Source organism: Lolium perenne, chromosome 7 (assembly GCF_019359855.2).
Source record: "Lolium perenne isolate Kyuss_39 chromosome 7, Kyuss_2.0, whole genome shotgun sequence".
Taxonomy (NCBI): domain Eukaryota; kingdom Viridiplantae; phylum Streptophyta; class Magnoliopsida; order Poales; family Poaceae; genus Lolium; species Lolium perenne.
Genome location: NC_067250.2, coordinates 157872223 through 157889283, shown reverse-complemented (window position 1 = coordinate 157889283; position 17061 = coordinate 157872223). Strand labels below are relative to the sequence as shown.

Genomic DNA, 17061 nt, shown 5'->3' with positions numbered 1-17061 from the left:
CCTCCGATGCATGTCCACCTCAGTCATGCTGGGATTGTCCTGCTGATATTCAAGGTTTGAAGGGTCAACCTACATGTTTATTTGAGTGATCTGGTGGACCTGTTTCACTTCCCTGTGCTCCTTCGGAAGATAACTGTAGGTACCAGAATATGGAGCTGTTACGTGTTCATCTTTTTGAAAAGCTAGCTGAGTCTTTTGTTGTCATAGGGAAGGGTCCGAGAAAGATGATTTGCCAACGTAATTCTTGGGATGGGAACCTGAAGAAATTCTCGAATAGCACCAATGATTTTGAAAAATGGAAAGAGAGGGAGTAATACTCTTGAGGAAGGTACTACCGGAAAATGTCACCAGGTGAGGGCTCATCAGATGATTTGGATGAATTGCACAATGAAATTGGTGTTGAGTTATTATGCTAAAATGTAGCACTAGATATGTAGTACAAGTACTGCTAAATCCTTTCTAAGAAAAATAAATTCAAGTGTTGAGTTCTTCCAACATTATACCAGTACATTTATCTAGCACAGGGATTGTGAAATTGTATGTAAATTTATGCAAGCCAGTTTGTATATTCAGATTGATGAATGAACGAAAGAATGCACATATGGTTAGTTGCCCTCTGATTTGAGATTGTCTGTTCTACTGAAATGGGTTAGAACACTTATGGTAATTACTGAGAGCTATGTACTTCGTAAAACTATTTGAGAGTGCTTCACAAGAGCTAAAACTTGTTGATGGAATTGCAGGATTGAGCTGGATACTTGAGTGCACATGGATATTCAGTTCATCATTTATTTGCAGCAGTATTGTAAAAGTAGAATATGGAGCAAGTTATACTTGTATTTCTCATTTTTTTCTGTGAAGAACTGAAGGTGGAATATGTACTTTGATGCCTTTGTACACATCAAAGGAATGAGGTAAAGTATCTTTTGGCAGTGAAGTTCCTGTTGATGAAAGAACATAGATAGAACATGAAACAATATAAAGCTGTCTTCTTTAATACAATAGTAAATTATGTCAATCATAAACGGCAAACCGTTGCAGTTTCTTTAGTGAATGCTATATGTTAATTGTCTTCATATCCTAGAGTTGAGACCAGATATGAGGTTAATATAAATGTGTGGGAACTCAATGATATTAATCCAAACATTTGATAAGTTTTGAAAGCAATGTTCCTCTGCCAAAAGCAGGCAAGAAGCTTCTGATTATTAGAAACAGTTTGACGGACTCCAACTGCAATGTTTACTATCTTTCATCCATTCCGTCATCATGTTTCCTCGACTACTTCAATGTCTAATAAAATAGATAAAAATACTGGATTTTGTAAGAAAGAGGGTACCACTGGGGCTAAATACCCTTCTCTGTTATTCTAACTGAAACTAAAGGTGCAACAAGCCCTTCAGGTGATGGCAAAGGATAAGATGGGAGGTATATTTGCAGATGATCTAGCTGAGTATTATGTAAACTGTAATTTGATTTACATGCTGATGTGATAATATGGGTGTTGAAGAATAGGATTTAGTAGTTCCACCAGGTGTGATGAGCATATGTACTTGCAGGTGTTAAAGAAGAGGGTATCTCAAATATTTTTGTTGATCAATCATGATTTTTGGCATGCCTCTGACTTATGCTCTTTCTTGTGCTATCTTCTTACCAGATAATGAAAATGCATTCGGGAGTAGCTCGCCACGGCGCACGATCCGTTTGTCCATGTGCAGCCGCTGTCGTCCCCATCCCCTTGTAGGCACTGTCTTCCCAACATTGTTGTTGTGCTGCTACTGTGTCCTGATGCTCTATTTTTACATAGATAACTTATTGAGCATATCTCGAGTGCATGCTGGATGCAGAAACATTAGGTGTCCCTGTCAAAGGTAAAATACTCCATTTTTCATATTATCTGGTCATCCTTACTTGAAAAGAGTATTCATAAATTTACTTACACTGATTTCCTTTCTGGACAGATGGAGAAGACATGGTATTGTGCTCCCATTAGTTTTAGAAGATTGGGTCGAGTTTTGGCTCTTCTTGGTGTCGCTGCGCATTGAGGATCTCATAAGTGCTTCTGCAAAATGATCTTCAACGGTTGGTGCCAAAGCTCCAGTCTGTAGCATGTTGGAGATTGTATAGCGATAGCGTTGTTCTGAATCAAAACAGCAAGATGAGTATTTCGCAAGAGGTTTGAGTCTTGAATAAGATGAAAGAGAATATTGTTTCTTGAATCGGACCAAGAGGTTTGAGTCTTCTAACTTATTTAGTCCTCATTTCTTAGCATTTTTTTACGTATACATGACCTCCGTGTTTACATATTTCATGTATTTGCTACGTCAATCTGACAGTGAACATGAATAATGTTTCCTTCACATGCCCATTGGCAAGATTAATATGGTGTGCCTTAGGAGAGATAAGATAGGTTATTTTCTTGATTTGAACACCATTAGTTTTTTAAAATATAAAAGAAGGCACTAGCATTAGTGAGTAGATTGATACATGCGCGAAGCAACATCGATGTAGCATCACAGGTTCTTGAAGAAATCGTTCAGAATCTACCTAAACCATCTTTAAATTGTCAAACCCAAAAGTCCTTGCCTTCCTATAGGTGAAGCATAGCTGTAAAAAGTGAATGATTATAAATCAGAATATTATAATGTTCAAAGCTCAAATTGTTGCTTGTTATATTGGTGCCCAACTACAAGATTGTGTCTGCTTCAATCTTCATATGATTCTAGGAATGTGAAAACTCAAAAGTTAATCTTCTATACTTGTTCCTGTACTAAATTTGTGGTATCCTTCATAAATACGTTCATGGATACGGAGTGAGGTTTCGGTTGATTGATGAGAATGGGTCCTGATCTTTCTTCATCTTTTTGTGTTTCAGGATCTGTGCTCCACTGGTGAGCTCGATCTGTGACTCCATCCTCTCCCCTCCCTTTGGCTGCCGAAGTGTCCTCACGAGCCAGCGGTCCGTAGATCAATACACATCAAAAAGAGCTAAAATATTGAACCTGGTTAGAGTGTTAGAAATTCCTTCACGAAAAGCTGACTGAGTTGAGAGCTAAAATACTGAACCTGGTTGGTGATGAGCTATTCCATCTTTTCTTTATGAGCTATGCATCTACCATGTTTGCACTTGGGCTTCAGAAGCTGAGAAATGCGGTGTTAGAAAAGAGGTATGCAATTATCAATCTTATGTTCTTCAAATAAACAAGTCACAGAAAGTACTTCTCTCCAGACAGCACGAACAATTCTCATCACGTCTATTTACCTACTTCTAGCAACCTATCAAGCTGTCATGCGGGTGTTTACCAAATGAAAATCTCTAATGCTCTAGGGTGCTTTTTTCAACAAGGATGAAAAATCTGAAATATTGAATGAAAATGCATCCGGGTTTTCTAATGCTACATCTGGAGCTTCACGGCATCACTGTAGTTGTCAGTTCAGACTAGATTCAACTTTGTTATACATTTCTGAATTTTACATATGTTTTCTTTTGCACATTTCATCTCAGGGGAAGGTCGAAGGGTATGAATGAATGGCTGTTTTCATTTTTTATTTTTTACTTTGAACCAATGAAGTACTTACTAATAATATCGCATATGTTCTTTCGGTTGTGGGCAAGGGAAAATATCCACAGTGGCATTGGTAGTTGCTGATGTCCTTTTTGGCGAGACAAAGAACAATACAGTTCATGTTTAAGCATACTTTTCTTATCCACATCGCTGCCTCTCCTAGATTCACAACGTCGCAGCCTCACCCTTCCGGACCACATGGCCTGCAGCGTTGAGCACCACAGATCGGTCCTCACTATCCGTAGCGAAGAAGACCGGACCTCCCTATCGTACTTATGATGCCGTCCCTTTCTCACGCGAACGGCGACGATCACGGAGGACCGGGGCATGGTTGGTGGAACGATGGGGTCGTCGCCACCAACACTCTGGACTCGCGGGGCTGGTCCCTTGAGGTCCCTGTGTCTGATCCACCGAGGCACGCAATGCGGAAGGAAGCTGGGAAGATGGCAGCTCATCGGATCGACAAGCAGGAGGAAGGCCATCCCACGCCTCCCGATCTCTCTCCGTCAGCAACCCTCTCGCTCCTCTTCTCTTCGTAGCCGATGACAAATACCTTAGGAGTGAGGATGCACGTGCTTGAACACATATGACCGATAAACTTTGCCTCTCTTTCTTCCATCTGGTATCTTCCGTCATATCCATCTCTTTGATTTTTTGGCTATATAAGATGCATGTGCAGGAACGGTATGGTGGCCAGAAGACGAGCATTAAGATCAGCGGCAGCACGACCAATAGTAGCACACGGCGGCACAACACAAACAACATCAGCAACGACAAGATTCTGAAAATGTCTCGTGTCCTAGAACTTGGAATCACGCAGATGCACAACAATAATGTCTTATTGCGTTCAGTATCATCATGATGTACATTATGATATCCCTGATCTTTTTTTGAATTTTTGTAGTGAGTTATGAATTATATATATGCATTGAGAAATAAAATTTGAGTACCCGTGGCAACGCACGGGCATTTGTACTAGTTATAACAAACAGATCAAGGCAATTCATCCCATTAGTCTTTAAGAAAAGTTTTTGTTCCCCCTGATTTTTGCCATAAGTACAACAAATCAAGGTTGCAAAAGCTGGGGTGTTACATGCGGGACCCATGAGGCAACAACATCCTCAACGATTCCAAGGCGACAGGGGATCAAAAGAAAAAAAGGAAATATCCAGAAATTAATTAAGGGTTCAAAATAAATCCATCAAAGGAAACTTTTATTGTTCATAGAGGATGACATGTGGGACCGACTTGCCAACAGCGTCCTCATCGTTTCAAAGGGGGCAGGAGATCAAAAGAAAAAGGCAAATAGCCAGAAATTAGGGGTCAAAAATAACTCCAAGAAAGGAAACTTTTATTGTTCGTGGAGGATGACATGCGGGACCCATGAGCCAGCAGCTTACTCAATGTTTCAAAGGCGACATGAGATCAAAAGAAAAAGGCAAGTGACAAAATATCAGGAGCCAAAGATAATCCAAGAAAAGAAACTTTATTATACATAGAGGATGACATGCGGGTCCCATTTAGCAGCAGCGGTCTCAACGTTTCAAATGCGGCTTGAGATCAAAAGAAAAAGAAAGTTGATTGTACATTGAGGATGACATGCGGGTCCCATGAGTCAGCAGCTTACTCAACGTTTCGAAGGCGGCAGGGGATCACAAGAAAAAGGAAATAGCCAAAAATCCGAGGGTGAAAAAAATTCCAAGAAAATAAACTTTTATAGCACATAGAGGATGACATACGGGTCCCATGATCCAGCAGGTTCATCAACGTTTCAAACGTGGCATGAGATCGAAAGAAAAAGGCAAGTGACCAAATATCAGGAGCCAAAAATAATTCAAAAAAAGAAAGTTGATTGTACGTAGAGATGACATGCGGGTCCCATTTTGCAGCAGCGGTATCACCGTTTGAGAGGCGGCACAAGATCGAAAGAAAAAGGCAAGTGACCAAATATCAGGTGCCAAAAAAATCCAAGAAAATAAAGTTTTATAGTACATAGAGGATGACCTGTGGGTCCCATTTAGCAGCAGCGGGATCACCGTTTGAGAGGCGGCACGGGATCGAAAGAAAAAGGCAAGTGACCAATTATGAGGTGCCAAAAAAATCCAAAAAAAGAAAGTTTTATAGTACATAGAGGATGACATGCGGGTCCCATTTGGCAGCAGCGGTATCACCGTTTGAGTGGCGGCACAGGATCAAAAGAAAAAGGCAAGTGACCAATTATGAGGTGCCAAAAAGAATGCAAGAAAAGAAAGTTTTATAGTACATAGAGGATGACATGCGGGTCCCATTTAGCAGCAGCGGTATCACCGTTTGAGAGGCGGCACGGGATTGAAATAAAAAGGCAAGTTACCAAATATGAGGTGCCAAAAAAAACTCCAAGAAAAGAGAGTTGATTGCACATAGAGGATGACATGTGGGTCCCATTTAGCAGCAGCGGTCTCAACGTTTCAAAGGCGGCACGGGATCACAAGAAAAAGGAAGTAGCCAGAAATCAGGGGTCAAAAAATCCAAGAACAGAAAGAATTTTGGTTAATAGAGGATGACATGCGGGACCCATGATCATGGAACGTAAACGGCTCGATCGAAGAGCGTTGAACGAGATGGCGTGATCGAGGAAAAAAAACAATGCTAGAGAGGCTGCCATCTGGGCCCTACATCCCTGGGCGGTGCGGATTTGCGTTGACTCGGCAGGCGAACCCGAGAATTCGCGATGCACCACGTCCCGGGCCACCATAGGAGACATTTTGGCCGCTTTCGTCGGGCTAGGTGGCCTCAAAAACGAGAAAAAAAAAAGTTTTGACATGCACCACGGAGAGACCCAAAATCGTCGGCCATGGTGCACCAGCAACCACGGCGCGACTTCAACTTCGTCGACCATGGCAACTTTTCTTGTAGTGTGATTCATACAATTTCAGCCCATTCCAAAACAGGAAAGTCATATGCTTCGCAAAAACAAAAAAAAGGAGATTCAACATATAAGTTTGTTTATGTAAAAAATAAAGATTTAATTTATCCCTTTGCAATAGCTCAGAGCGAAATACACTGTTTATTGTCTACAAAATAATCAAGATATCACATGTTTCTTGAACGGGGAGGCTGACATTGGGGACCCATGAGCCAGCACCGTCGTCAACGTTTTAAAGGCGGCAGGGGATCGAAAGAAAAAGTAAACCAAAAATCAGTTGGTAAAAAATCCAAGAAAAGAAACATTTATCATTCTGAGAGGATGACATGCGGGACCCATGAGGCAGCAGCATCCTCAGCGTTTATTGTTCATAGAGGCTGACATGTGGGACCCGTGAGCCAGCATCATCCTCAACATTTTAAAGACGGCAGGAGATCAAAAGAAAAAATAAGCCAAAAATAAGTTGGTAAACAAAATCCAAGAAAAGAAACATTTACCATTCTGAGAGGATGACATGCGGGACACATGAGCCAGCAGGTTCCTCAATGTTTCAAAGGCGGCATGAGATCGAAAGAAGGGAAGTGACCAAATATCAAGAGCCAAAAATAATCCAAGAAAATAAACTTTATTGTACATAGAGGATGACATGCGGGTCCCATATTTTAGCAGCGGTCTCAACGTTTCAAATGTGGCTTGAGATCAAAATAAAAAGAAAGTAGCCAGAAATTAGGGGGTAAAAAAACTCCAAGAAAAGAAACTTGATTGTACATAGAGGATGACATGCGAGTCCCATAAGTCAGCAGCTTACTCAACGTTTCCAAGGCGGCAGGGAATCAAAAGAAAAAAGGAAATAGCCAAAATCAGAGGGTGAAAAAAAATCCAAGAAAACAAACTTTTATAGTACATAGAGGATGACATGTGGGTCCCATGAGCTAGCAAGTTCCTCAACGTTTCAAAGGCGGCATGAGATCGAAAGAAAATATCAGGAGACCAAAATAATCCAAGAAAAGAAACTTTTTTTGTTCATAGAGAATGACAAGCGGGACCCATGAGGCAACAACATCCTCAACGTTTCTAAGGCATGGGATCAAAAGAAAAAGGAAATAGCCAAATATCAGAAGGTGAAAATTAATCCAAGAAAAGAAACTTTTATTGTACATAGAGGATGACATGCATGTCCCATTTTGCAGCTGCGGTCTCAAAGTTTCAAATGTGGCATGGTATCGAAAGAAAAAGGCAAGTGACCAAATATGAAGTGCCAAAAATAACTCCAAGAAAAGAAGGTTGATTGCACATAGACGATGACATGCAGGTCCCATTCAGCAGCAGCGGTATCAATGTTTGAGAAGCGGCATGAGGTCGAAAGAAAAATGCAAGTGACCAAATATCAGGTGCCAAAAAATCCAAGAAAAGAAAATTTTATAGTACATAGAGGATGACATGCGGGTCCCATTTAGCAGCAGTGGTATCACCATTTGAGAGGCGGCACGGGATCAAATGAAAAAGGCAAGTGACCAAATATCAGGTGCCAAAAATAACTCCAAGAAAAAAAAGTTGATTGTACATAGAGGATGACATGCTGGTCCCATGAATCAGCAGCTTACTCAACGTTTCAAAGGAGGCAGGGGTCCAAAGAAAAAGGAAATAGCCAAAAATCACAGGGTGGAAATAAATCCAAGAAAATAAACTTTTATAGTACATAGAGGATGACATGCGGGTCCGACGAGCCAGCAGGTTCCTCAACGTTTCAAACGTGGCATGAGATCGAAAGAAAAAGGCAAGTGACCAAATATCAGGAGCCAAACATAATCCAACAAAAGAAACTTTTATAGTACATAGAGGATGACATGCGGGTCCCATGAGCCAGCAGTTTCCTCAACGTTTCAAAGGCGGCATGAGATCGAAAAAGAAAAAGGCAAGTGACCAAATATCAGGAGCCAAAAATAATCCAAGAAAAGAAACTTTATTGTACATAGAGGATGACATGCGGGTCCCATTTTGCAGCAGCGGTCTCAATGTTTCAAATGCGGCTTGAGATCAAAAGAAAAAGAAAGTAGCCAGAAATTAGGGGGTCAAAAAAAACTCAAGAAAAGAAAGTTGATTGTACATAGAGGATGACATGCGGGTCCCATGAGCCAGCAGGTTCCTCAACGTTTCAAAGGCGGCATGAGATCGAAAGAAAAAGGCAAGTGACCAAATATCAGGAGCCAAAAATAATCCAAGAAAAGAAAATTTTATTGTTCATAGAGAATGACAAGCGGGACCCATGAGGCAACAACATCCTCAACGTTTCTAAGGCATGGGATCAAAAGAAAAAAAGAAATAGCCAAATATCAGAATGTGAAAAATAATCTAAGAAAAGAAACTTTTATTGTACATAGAGGATGACATGCGGGTCCCATTTTGCAGCTGTGCTCTCAAAGTTTTAAATGTGGCATGGGATCGAAAGAAAAAGGCAAGTGACCAAATATGAGGTGCAAAAAATAACTCCTACAAAAGAAGGTTGATTGCATATAGATGATGACTTGCTGGTCCCATTTAGCAGCAGCGGTATCAATGTTTGAGAAGCGGCATGAGATCGAAAGAAAAAGGCAAGTGACCAAATATCAGGTGCCAAAAAAATCCAAGAAAAGAAAGTTTTATAGTACATAGAGGATGACATGCGGGTCCCATTTAGCAGCAGCGGTATCACCATTTGAGAGGCGGCACGGGATCAAAAGAAAAAGGCAAGTGAACAAATATCAGGTGCCAAAAATAACTCCAAGAAAATAAAGTTGATTGTACATAGAGGATGACATGCGGGTCCCATGAATCAGCAGCTTACTCAACGTTTCAAAGGAGGCAGGGGATCAAAAGAAAGAGGAAATAGCCAAAAATCAGAGGGTGAAAAAAATCCAAGAAAATAAACTTTTATAGTACATAGAGGATGACATGCGGGTCCGATGAGCTAGCAGGTTCCTCAATGTTTCAAACGTGGCATGAGATCGAAAGAAAAAGGCAAGTGACCAAATATCAGGAGCCAAAAATAATCCAAGAAAAGAAACTTGATTGTACATAGAGGATGACATGCGGGTCCCATTTAGCAGCAGCGGTATCACCGTTTTAGAGGTGGCACGGGATCGATAGAAAAAGGCAAGTGACCAAATATCAGGTGCCAAAAAAACTCCAAGAAAAGAAACTTGATTGCACATAGAAGATGGCATGCGGGTCCCATTTAGCAGCAACGGTATCACCGTTTGAGAGGTGGCACCGTATCGAAAGAAAAAAAAGGCAAGTGACCAAATATGAGGTGCCAAAAAAACTCCAAGAAAAGAAACTTGTTTGCACATAGAGGATGACATGCGGGTCCCATTTAGCAGCAGCGGTCTCAATATTTCCAAGGCGGCACAGGATCAGAAGAAAAAGAAAGTAGCCAGAAATCAGGGGGTCAAAAAATCCAAGAAAAGAAAGAATTTGCATTCATAGAGGATGACATGCGGGACCCATGATCCTGCATCGTAAAAGGCTCGATCGGAGAGTGTTGAACGAAAAGGCGTGATCGAGAAAAAAACAATGCTATAGAGGCTGCCATCTGAGCCCTACATCTTTGGGTGGTGCGGATTTGCGTTGACTCGGCCGGCAAACCCTAGAATTCATGATGAACCACCTCCCGGGCCAACATACGCGACGTTTTGGAAGTTTTCGTCGAGCTAGGTGGCCTCAAAAATGAGAAAAAATGTTTTTGACATGCACCACGGAGAGACCGAAAATCGTCGGCCATGGTGCATCATCAACCACGGCGCGACTTCAACTTCATCGGCCATGGCAACTTTTCTTGTAGTGAGATAATAGAGGCAACCACAACTGCATACATAGTGCCTGAGGAGTCTGCACAGTCGTGTAGTTGCTAGCATCACAATAAGTTTTCATGTTCAAATGACATGCTTATTGTATTTGGATGATACTCGAATAGTTTCACTTCCAGTTTATGACATATTATTATTTTTTCGAAATAAATTCAGTCTTGACTTTGTCTCAACTCTTCTGTTAATAGGTGATGATACTATCTGGTGAAGGGTGCAGCTCTTTCTCAGCTCTGTTTGAACATTAATTTATAATTTGGTGACAGTGTAGTAGCTGAAGGGATCGTATAGAAGGTACATTTATTTTCTTTCTATATTACGTGCTGCTAGCTTTTTACCCTTCACATCCTCTTGTTTTGAAATTTATTCTTACCTTTTGTCAACTCTTTTGTTATGTCCAAGATGCTGACACTGAACATAACTATTTCGCTGACACTGCACAAAATCTGGTTATGCTGGGCTAGCACTAGCATCTTATCTTGTGCGCTGACTGGCGGTGAGAGGACTTGACTGGTGTTTGGGACACATGATTCTAAATAACATTCCAGATCATTCAAATCTTCTCTCTCGTTTAACCTGTGCGCTGACTGGCGACAAGAGGACTTGACTGGTGCAGTTTATATTGTTTCTGTATTACGTGCTGCTAGCTTTACACTTCACGCCTTGTTGTTTTGATTTGTTCTTACCTTGTCTCAACCCTTTTGTTATGTCGATGATGATACTGAATAGAACTATTTCGGTGACACTGCACAAAATCTGGTTAGCATTTTACACTTCACATCCTCTTGTTTTGAAATTCGTTCTTACCTTTCTCAACTCTTTTGTTATGTCCAATATGCTGATAATGAACAGAACAATTTCCGTGACACTGCACAAAATCTGGTTATGTTGTGCTAGCACTAGAAGCTTAGCCTATCCGTTGACTGGCGACGATAGGACTTGACTACTGTTTGGGACGCATGATTCTGTATAAATTTTTCCAGATCCGTACAAATCCTTGGTCATGCTCAGTTTTTTATCTTTGAACATTAATATATATTTTGGCTGAGAGTGTAGTAGCTGAAGGGGTTGTATAGCAGGTACAGTTTATATTGCTTTGGTATTACGTGATGCTAGCTTTACACTTCACGTCATGTTGTTTTGAAATTTGTTCTTACCTTTTCTCTACTCTTTTGTTATGTCCAAGCTGCTGATACTGATACTAAAACAGAACTATTTCGGTGACACTACAAAAAATCTGTCTATGCTGGTCATCCATGATGTCTGTGCTATGCTAGCTCTAGCCGTGGTGATGTAATCTTCACGGGAACGGACGATGATGTATGACTTTTCTTCTGTTAACTTTCACTCGACTTCTTTCATTGAGATTCTGTTAATCTAGATTCCATTATTTGTATTTGTTTATTCATGTACTTTTATCAGATTGTTGTATCGTCCAAGGTTCTGATACTAAAACTATTTTGGTTGACACTGCACAAAATCTGGCTATGCTGGTCCGCCACTCGCTGGGTGCTATACTAGCTCCAGCCGTGGTGATGTAATCTTCAAGGAACAAACGATGATGTATGACTTTTCTTCTGTTAACTTTCACTTGACTTCTTTCATGGATATTTTGTTAATCTAGCTTCTATTTTTTAATATTTTGTTTATTCATGTATGTTTTTTCTTCAGATTGTTGTATCGTCCAAGCTCATGATACTGAAACTATTTCAGCGGCACTGCACAAAATCTGGTTATGTTGTGCTAGCCCTAGCAGCTTAGCCCATGCGCCGACTGGCGACAAGAGGACTTGACTGGTGTTTGGGACGCATGATTCTGAATAAATATGTCCAGAACCATTCAAATCCATGGACTTTGTTAGCTGAAGGGGTCGTATAGCAGGTACAGTTTATATTGTTTTTGTATTACGTGCTGCCAGCTTTACACTTCAAGTCCTGTTGTTTTGAAATTTGTTCTTACCTTTTCTCTACTCCTTTGTTATGTCCAAGATGTTGATACTGATACTGAAACAGAACTATTTCGGTGACACTTCACAAAATCTGGCTATGCTGGTCATCCATGATGTCTGTGCTATGCTATCTCTAGTCGTGGTGATGTGATAATCTTCACGGGAACAGACGATGTTGTATGATTTTCTTCTGTTAATTTTCACTTGACTTCTTTCATTGAGATTCTGTTAATCTAGCTTCCATTTTTTAATATTTTGTTTATTCATGTACGTTTTTTCTTCAGATTGTTGTATCGTCCAAGCTGCTGGTACTAAAACTATTTCGGTGACACTGCACAAAATCTGGTTATGTTGTGCTAGCCCTAGCAGCTTAGCCTATGCGCCGACTGGCGACGAGAGGACTTGGCTGGTGTTTGGGACACATGATTCTTAATAAATCTATCCAGAACCATTCAAATCCTCATACTCGATTCGCTGAAGGGATCGTATAGCAGATACATTTTATATTGTTTATGTATTACGTGGTGCTAGCTTTACACTTCACTTCCTGTTGTTTTGAATTTTTTTTCTTACCTTTTCTCTACTTTTTTGTTATGTTCAAGCTGCTGATACTCATACTGAAACAGAACTATTTCGGTGATACTGCACAAAATCTGGCTATGCTGGTCATCCATGATGTCTGTGCTATGCTAGCTTTAGATGTGGTGATGTAATAATCTTCACGGAAACGGACGATGATGTATGCCTTTTTTTTGAAACAGAACTATTTCGGTGACACTGCACAAAATCTGGCTATGCTGGTCATCCATGATGTCTGTGCTATGCTAGCTTTAGATGTGGTGATGTAATAATCTTCACTGGAACGGACGATGATGTCTGACTTTTTTTCTATTAATTTTCACTTGACTTCTTTCATTGAGATTCTGTTAATCTAGCTTCTATTTTTCTGTATTTGTTTATTCATGTACTTTTTTCTTCAGATTGTTGTATTGTCCAAGCTGCTGATACTGAAACTATTTCGGTGACACTACACAAAAGGCTATGCTAGTCAGCCACTCCTTGGGCCCTATTGTAGCTCTAGCCGTGGTTATATAATCTTAACTTGAACGGACGATGATGTATGTCTTTCCTTCTGTTAACTTTCACTTGACTTCTTTCATTAAATTTCTGCTAATCTAGCTTCCATTGTTTGATATTTGTTTATTAATGTACTTTTTGTTCAGATTGTTGTAACGCCCAAGCTAATTATATGTTGTGATAAAGATAGACATTGAATCGGTTGGTGTCATCTCTGAAAAGCTGTTGTGCCTGAGAAGGAAAGAATCCTTTGGCGTCTGCTATGGAAACCTATTGTCCGTGAGAAAGAATCTGTTGGTTCCATCTCTGAATATCCGCTGTATGCCAAACAAGAATTCTTTTGTCATTCAGAGATTTATCAATTGCATTTCTATTTAAATGTAATGATGTATGCCAAACAATGAACTTTTTTAGGCTCTTAAGAGGAGGAGAGAAAGGAAACTACTACGTCTTCAGGAAGAGTCTACAATTACAACGGAGCCTGCAGTTCAAGCACTTGTTTGACAAGCAAACATGGTTCCGGTTCTCTGGCTGCAAGCCTGATTCTAGCAAAGCGCGCGCCTGTCGGAGATTTTTTGCATAGATCACTTTTATTATGCGAACGGATAATAAAAGCCTAGTGCCTGTAATTAAGAGACTGCATTGTAGATTTCAAAACGGAAATTTCCAAAATACCACTACTGTGAGCCGAAGTTACAAAATATACCACCCAGTTCCTTCTTTTCCATGCCTAAATAGCAACCGTGTTCAAGAAAGTAGATTTGACCATTATTTTACCTATATTTGACACACTCCACATTCTTCATCACTTTACTTCCGGTCTTCAAGATAGTTCTACTTCTACACACTTCTGCAAGGGAAGAACATGTTCTCTTTCGCCACTCCTTCATTGCCCGTCGTGGCTCCTTGGGTAGAGTTAGGAAGAGGTGTGGTGCTTCCACTCCGGAAGCTTCTGGTCATGTTCACTTTGCCCGGCCATCGTCTGATGACCCAGCGATGGAGGCTAGGTCCGACCTATCTTTGAGGAAGAGGCTGCCCGACAGATCCTCTTCATCCAGTCATCCGCGGAAACATGCCCGCGGAAATGTAATGTTTGTTTAATTGCTTGTTGCATTCTATTTCTTTCACCAATGTTGATCATATTCAGATTTCGACGCCATGTTTTCTCAATATTTAGAGGACGGGTCGAGACCTGCGCCGCACCAAGACTTGAGGAGGAGATGGAGGCGACAGATACACGACATATAGAGGAGATCTACAGAAGCTCAAGGAGGATAGATGCCACTAACTCGGAATTGCCGCCCGAGGTACTTAATTCCTTCTAAGGGCCTCTTTGATTTAAAGGAATAGGGAGCACATAGGAATAATAAAGCATGGTTGGTGTAATCCTTGCCTAGTTCCTTGTGCACAGTAGCAACTCAGGAAAGTTTCCTATTGATACGTCTCAAACGTATCTATAATTTCTTATGTTCCATGCTACTTTTATGATGATACTCACATGTTTTATACACACTTTATGTCATATTTATGCATTTTCCGGCACTAACCTATTGACAAGATGCCGAAGAGCTAGTTGTTGTTTTCTGCTGTTTTTGGTTTCAGAAATCCTACAAAGGAAATATTCTTGGAATTGGACGAAATCAACGCCCAGGGACTTATTTTTCCACGAAGCTTCCAGAAGACTGAAAGGATTATGAAGTGGGGCGACGAGGCGCCGCCACACTAGGGCCGCGCGGCCTAATGGGGGCCCGCGCCGCCCTAGCGTGTGGGCCCCTCGTCAGCCCTCCGACTCCCCCCTTCCGCCTACTTAAAGCCTTCGTCGCGAATACCCCAGTATCGAGAGCCACGATACGGAAAACCTTCCAGAGACGCCACCGCCGCCAATCCCATCTCGGGGGATTCAGGAGATCGCCTTCGGCATCCTGCCGGAGAGGGGAATCATCTCCCTGAGAACTCTTCATCACCATGATCGCCTCCGGATTGATGTGTGAGTAGTTCTCCCCTGGACTATGGGTCCATAGTAGTAGCTAGATGGTTGTCTTCTCCTCATTGTGCCATCATGTTAGATCTTGTGAGCTGCCTATCATGATCAAGATCATCTATTTGTAATGCTACATGTTGTGTTTGTTGGGATCCGATGAATATGGAATACTATGTTATGTTCATTATCAATCTATCATATATGTGTTGTTTAAGATCTTGCATGCTCTCCGTTGCTACTAGAGGCTATGGCCAAGTTGATACTTGTAACTCCAAGAGGGAGTATTTATGCTTGATAGTGGGTTCATGCCTCCATTTAATCTGGGACAGTGACAGAAAGTTCTAAGGTTGTGGATGTGCTGTTTCCACTAGGGATAAAACATCAATGCTTTATCTAAGGATATTTGTGTTGATTACATTACGCACCATACTTAATGCAATTGTCAGTTGTTTGCAACTTAATACTGGAAGGGGTGCGGATGCTAACCTGAAGGTGGACTTTTTAGGCATAGATGCATGCTGGATAGCGGTCTATGTACTTTGTCGTAATGCCCAATTGAATTTCACACTACTCATCATGTTATGTATGTGCATTGTTATGCCCTCTTTATTTGTCAATTGCCCAACTGTAATTTGTTCACCCAACATGCTTATTCTTATTGGAGAGACACCACTAGTGAACTGTGGACCCTGGTCCATTCTTTTACATCGAATACAATCTACTGCAAACATTGTTCTTTACTGTTCTTCGCATACAAACATCATTTTCCAAACTATACAATTAATCCTTTGTTTACAGCAAGCCGGTGAGATTGACAACCTCACTGTTACGTTGGGGCAAAGTACTTTGATTGTGTTGTGCAGGTTCCACGTTGGCGCCGAAATCCCTGGTGTTGCGCCGCACTACACTCCGCCACCAACAACCTTCACGTGGTCCTTGACTCCTACTGGTTCGATAACCTTGGTTTCTTACTGAGGGAAAACTTGCTGCTGTACGCATCAAACCTTCCTCTTGGGGTTCCCAACGGACGTGTGCTTTACGCGTATCAAGCTCTTTTTCGGGTGCCATTGCCGGGGACGTGAAGGAATATTACACCACAGAGATTTCTAACTCCCACGTCAACTGCACGCTAGCAGCTCTTTTTCTGGCGCCGTTGCCGGGGAGATCAAGACACGCTGCAAGGGGAGTCTCTCACTTCCAATCTCTTTACTTTGTTTTTGTCTTGCTTTACTTTACTTTATTTACTGCTTTGTTTGCTTTCTTATATAAAAACACAAAAATATTAGTTACTTGCTTTACTTTATTTACTATCTTGTTTGCGTTCTCCATATTAAAAACAAAAAAAATAGTTATTTGCATTTACTTTATTTTATTGCATCATGTTTCCTCCTAAGTTCACTCTGAAAAATATACCGGTAGGACAAGGGTCTATCATTGGAAGAGATAATATAGAAGCATTTTTCACCCATGTTAGTATGGATAAGGATTTTGAAGATATACCCTTGGTAAAAGCTGTTCCTACTTATGAAAGTGCTTCTGCCTGTTTGGTACACATGTTGGAAACTAGATTTGTTAATCTCAATCCCATAATGCAACATATGTTTCTTACACTTTCTGATATGGAGATGGGAGAAAAAAGAGATTTTGTTCTAAAAGTCCTTCTTAGAGAATTTGAAGATATAGCTAAAGAAGTTAGAAAAGTTTTTATTAAGCATAAGAGGCTTGGTTTGTTCACCGATTTTGCA

The 17061-nt window shown here is 40.9% G+C and overlaps 1 long non-coding RNA gene across 1 annotated transcript; it reads left to right on the top strand.

Annotated features, from left to right (window-relative positions):
• Positions 1-282: 282 nt before the first annotated feature.
• Positions 283-805, top strand: LOC139833126 (uncharacterized). Its single transcript, XR_011748252.1, has 3 exons — positions 283-351; positions 574-663; positions 744-805. It is a non-coding gene; the product is annotated as an uncharacterized lncRNA (long non-coding RNA).
• Positions 806-17061: the final 16256 nt, after the last annotated feature.